Raw genomic sequence first — 6,115 nt, 5'->3', positions numbered from 1 at the left:
GTCGGAACGTTCGCACCTGCTATTTCGTATCGACGTTTTACGCGACTATCGGTGTGTGACAGTTGCTACGAGCCGTTAAACCGCCTCGCCGATTCTCGTCTTATTTTCCCCCGTTTCTCTGTCGTGTTCTCTCTGTCTCTTTCTCTCCTTCTAAACGGCCTCAAGTGACATGGATGAGGTGAACGGCAAAATGCGGAACAAACATGAGGACGTGGACGCAGCATCCCTCGGCGCTGACATCCTGAACCCGTTCGTGCACCGTCTGGAGCTCGACACAACCTACGACAAACTCAAGGTCAGTAAGATCCCCGAGAATTTTCCCACAAACGTAATATCTTACCCCCTAGGGATCGATGTTCTACGCGGCGGAGTATATTTGGGGGTTGTCGAGGAGGGCGGGGCGGGAAGGGCAGGGGGATTCGTAATCGCGACAGGCGAAACAACTGCGTTCCGACCAGTTCCGGCAAGCCGCGACAGACACGCCGGTATAGATGATCCGTGAACGTTGTGTTGTGTCTTCTCGTAAAAATAGAACGGATTTTTGCCGAGGCACGACTTTCTTTGGCCCCAGTCGACTTCGATCGTTCCGTTCGCGCCGGCTTTCACGCGGGTACACCGTTCATGTTCATACGTTCGACAGTTACGTAAAGATTCAGACATTTTCGGTGAACGTGCTCGCACGGGGATGAAAGGACAATGGTAGAAATTGGCCAATATTGACCTGGTGGCAACGAAAGCTTTTTAGAGGATATGTTTCTACAGGTCCTAAGGAATCCAATATGTATAATTATTTACCCTGGAGACGATAGGAAAGTTATAAAAACTAAGCGCAAAGTTTGAAATATCGTCGTTAGTAAAACTCACCTGATTAGTCGTCGTTGTCTTCTTCGGATGATAATCTATTAGCAAAGTAATTATTTAAGAAATCAGTACCGTCACATTGCACCGTTGTATAGCGAAGTTTAAAAAATGCGTGGTCAAATACAGTCGAGGCAACGAGTAGAGGCCTGATTAAATATCCATTGTAATTCACAGAGAGCATATTTGCAGAGATAGCAGCCTGCGAAATCGTGACTTTTCGAGATGGCACTATTTAGACGAAACTTGAGTTTCAGGAAATATGGTTCTTTTATTATTCGTCTCGTTACGGTGATTGTGTTTTATGTCTTTAAAAGTTTTTCTTGCGGATCGGATTGCCACCTGAGGGTATACAGCTCGTTCGTGAAAGTAATCCGTAGGTATATGTATTTGTATTGAAAACATTGACCGGACCGCGAATGTTTTTAATTAGGGAAAAGTAGTTGATTATGGTTATGACTAGACTTCGAATATTTATGTAAATATAGAATTTTATGATATAATCTACAGAATGTGAAGCCAATAGGAAATTTATTTGCTCTATTAAGAGTTGCATCAGATTCCAAATGAAATAATAACCGTAAAAATGTTTAACCTTTTCAATACACTATGTTTTAAAGAATCGTGTGTACGCTATAAATACATAAAATCCACAGTCTAGCCATGAAAAAAATATGGTCTGGGTTAAGTGAAAATATGGTAATAGAGTATGATTAGGTATAAATATGGTTTAGTTTTAGGTAGTATGAAACTTTTAGTAAGGATCTAGTTGAATTATTATAGTTAAAAGACCCTTCGAATGTTGTTCTATGTACCACAGTTTGATGGAAAACTGTTGATGAATGTTCATGAAGAATCCTCTGAATTACAAGTAAATCATATTCGTTTAATAATTCAGAGAAGTGTTAGGGTTGTTGCCTTCCAAGTTGACGAAGATTTGCTCTCGTCACTTCCTTCAATTTTCCGCACGAAAGGAAACTCCATGCTAGGTATCTACACGCTGTTTCGTTTATTTTTGTGTACCTTCCAGCTCATTATTTTTTTTAAGTACAATACATAACCCTGAAGGCAAAAAACATTAATCACGATATTCGTTCTACTGAACCAAATAACTACTGACATACTTTCATATCCATTAAGCCATTGAAAACAACCAAATTATGAATCTGAACATTCTAAAAAAAATCTGTACACATGTTTCTCCTATTTATAAACTGGTTATTTATTTTTAACCTCAATGAACTCAATATGACTTTCTTTAATTGATTCCAGTTTATGTTGAAAATGGAACTATACTTGGAAATATTTTATTATATGTTTTATGAAGAAAATGGTAATCTTTTGAGGCGGAATCTGATGAATTAGGCAAGACACGTTTTGGGACTCTAAAGTGCAATACTCTTAATATAAGAATCGTCAAGTTAATTTACCTTTTTCACGTAGGAAATTAAGAATCGATCTACAATTAACGTACAATATATGCACGCAGACTAATAATCACCAGTTAAGACGATCGCGACCCAAATGAATTTTCTGAATTAGGTATTTTCCACGTAAACGAACTCGATGTAAAAAAAGCACAAAAAATTGTTTTATCTCTCAGTTTATATCACGAACGTGCATTCAAATCGAACTTTCTCCGTTCAACGTGAACTGGACATACCGGATTCGGTGCAGGTCGGTGCATAACGATACAATGAAATGAAAAAGAAAGTTCATTGGTCGAAACAAACTTCAGGTACAAGAAAATTACACGTCCAGTGCGGATACGCACGACCTTTCGTTGGTCTTCCTTCGTGTGACCGTTGCGGTAGCGTTATGTAACAGGAACTCAATGGCAGCAACGCGAGGGAAGATGAAATTACAATAATAAAATAGTTCTATCAATTTATTAACGTGGTATTACAATGATGAAGTAATGATTGCCGAGGCAAACAAATACATATTTAGAAATTATGAAAATTAAAAAAGAAAACAAAGTTCATAAACAGTCGCGGTTTAAATATAAGAAAAATGATGGGGGAGTAATTATGCATACGATTTTTTTTTATTCAAGTACATGTTGCTCCGTGCATGCAGTTGATATTTGTTAAGCTCAACTAATCATAATAATTATTTTACTGGAAATACAATAGGAGTTAAGATTTTATATATCTACAGTTCCATTGCGTTACAGCAGTAGTAAATGACGGGGCAACACACATCTATGTAGGCATTATTGAATTTCGAAGCCTCTTCCTAACTCGTTTCGGTTGGAAAGAAAATCTCTTTAACTATTACGAGAAAATCTCGCGATGGCATGCTGGATCGTAGTAATGATACAACTTCTAGTATATACAGTTACCTCATCGAAATCCCTTTTTCCTGCAACACATTTACCATCAAATGCTTTTTGGAATGAATGAATGAAATTTCCAATAAGATTCATCACCGATCATTGAAAAACATTTATAAATCCATTGTTAAATGAAGTCAGTATTTTTCTTTATTTCTGCGAATAGGAAAATATTGTTCATTGTATTTACGAGCAAATAATTTACTAATTTATTTCGTCGACAGAAGGATTCGTCGTACGATGCATTCAGTTTTCGAAGATAACAGGCAGGGTATTGGTAAAATTGTAAGGAATTATTTGTTCGCGGAAATCTGAAAGGTTTACAGTAGTGTGTCCAACGGACTCTGTCCACCTGGAATATGTTCGTTATTTCAAACAATATGTGAAAGTGTAACGAATGATAGTTCTAAGATTTAAAGAAATACATAATATGGTAACAAAGGTTTCTTGACAGGTGGACGTGTAAAGGAAATATAAAGATTAAATTAGTTTTCTTTATTGGAATGTCCAATTTTGTATGCTTGATTTCGATAGAATATCCAATTCTAAGTAACGTATGAAAGTGTTAAGATACATTTATCCTAAAACTCACCGTTTTCGAGATATTTCAATTCGTTCATCCTATTAATTTTATGGAACATATTCGAAGTGCTGACCATGTGCATCGATACAACGAAATTATGTAATAGGATGAACAGAATCAAATATTTCAGAGATCGTTAGTTTTAGGATAAATTTATATACCTTAGTCGTTTTATACTCAGAATTCGTCACGTCATAAGGCTGCAGTTAGTATTCCAGAATGACGATCCGCGCGTACACGTAAGTTTTCGTTTGGAAACTTCCAAATGAACCTCCGTCAATGATGCGAAATGAAACTACTACGTATGTAAGGATGTTCATTGAGGCGTCGCGAATGGTACGTGTTGTGTATGGTGCGAGGGGGGGGGGCGGGGCGAAAAACCCGTCATCGAAACGGATCATGAATTTCATCTCGCGCGTATAATATTATGACGTGACTTAATGAACTCGGCGCTATTCGGGCTGACGGTCGGGAATTGTGTCAAGGCTCTTCAGGACGAGGAAGAAGGAGAGCCGCGCGCACGTGACCTAAACGTGAGAATTTTGAAATACTCTCGCGTCAATGAGCACTTCTTTTTACGGGCAATATATTCGGCCGTCCCATAAATTCGTCCCGTTTTTCGTGGAAATATTTGTACGGAAGACGACCGATTGAAGGGGTGGTGGACACACCACCTTAAGGCGTCTAAGTTTTTTTTTTTTTTTTTTTCCTTGAGATAATCTGTTTTCTCTTGCAATTGACATTGAGTGATCTTGAATGACCTTCATAATAGGTCAATGTATTTATCTTGAAACACTCTATCAAAATGTAAGTAAAAACCATACCGTTCCGTTTAAAAAAACAGATTTGGCCTTCGTATCCTCTTGACGCCTCCACCTATCAAAAAATTAGTAACATCAGATTATGAGCCCCTCGATACTACATAAGTTTAACAAGGGAAAAACAAGCGAGTTATTCAGGTGACCTGTTTTAAATGCCCTACCCTGTATACTTTTAGAGAAATTATTTCATCTTTACTCCATATGTCTGTTACTAAAGCACGAAATGACTATGTTATCTACGTTTCTTGAGGCTACCCAACGCGAAATACGGCCAGTAATAGAACGAAAACGTTTTAGAGCCATTGTAACTATCTCTAGACAACTTGAATCGTAAACACAGGCTTCGCGAAACGATTTTCGTTCGGCACAGAAACAAAAAAGGAGGACATGGTTGTAAGAAACACCACGGATACACGTACCATTGATTTACTGTTGACTAGCGACAAAGAAATTGCAACGATTTCTACTGTTGGAAGATACGTTGCGTTGTGCGTGCTGAACAAAAGCGTACCGTGCAATATTCTTTACAGCTCTCCGGCCAGTCACTTTCTCCGATATGAAGAAGCCGACTTTTACCTAGCGGTATTGTCTTCAAGAGTGATCGAGCAAGAAATAAACTTCGAAAAAAATACACACCTCGAGCTGTATTACGACCGCCAGAGCGTCTTTTTAACGACCTTTCTAACTATCGAAAATTCATCGCATCTTCCGAGAAACATTGCTCGGGAAACGTCGAGAACTTTTTACCCAAACGGAACGAAGGTTGCGATAAAAAGCGGAACCGGTCGTCAAACGCAGTCACTGAGACGTTCGATTGTCATTTCGCCCATTATGTCTTCCGTTTTTCAATTGCCGTGAGAATACGTCTCGATGCAGGTAAAATCTGTGCGAATCTTAAACACAATATAACATAAGAGTATTCGGTGAAAATACATGCATGCGTGAATATAGGAACCGTAACTGAAACTTATATAGCCTGAAATTTAGCTTCTTCGTAACAGTTATTCGGAATAAAGGTTCTTCATAACTCTTTCAATCGGAACTTTTATATAAGAGTTTGAAACAATTATTCTCGGAACCGTTCCAAGCCCTGATCCTAGATAACCAACTTTCGAAAAACTAAAATTTTCTTCTTGGTAAAACAATCCAGAGTATCGAAAGGATCTAGTCGGTTGTGGCCTCGATCTTGAAAGTTATGTAAATATGAGCTCGCGCGCGAGCGGTCACGCGCACCTCGTCTGTATATGTATAAAATGAACTGAACAGGTGTGATGGATCCTAACGGAACAGACGAACGGTACTCGTTTCTCGTTTTTTCTCCCCCCTCCCTACCTCTTTCATTCCCGGTATTCTATTAATCTGTTCGTCCCTTTCCTCTACACGCATTATTCGTCGATCACCAACATCCGAAATCCTCTCTATTCCCGTAACCTTGGCCTACTGATGGAAAAAGGTGTTCCGATTACGGATAAGAGAAAGGTAATTCGTTCATTGACCTCGTCTACGTCTCGTTGAAAA

The sequence above is a fragment of the Dufourea novaeangliae genome, unplaced genomic scaffold (genome assembly GCF_001272555.1).
Source record: "Dufourea novaeangliae isolate 0120121106 unplaced genomic scaffold, ASM127255v1 scaffold168, whole genome shotgun sequence".
Taxonomy (NCBI): Eukaryota; Metazoa; Arthropoda; class Insecta; order Hymenoptera; family Halictidae; genus Dufourea; species Dufourea novaeangliae.
Note: the sequence above shows the minus strand (reverse complement) of the source record.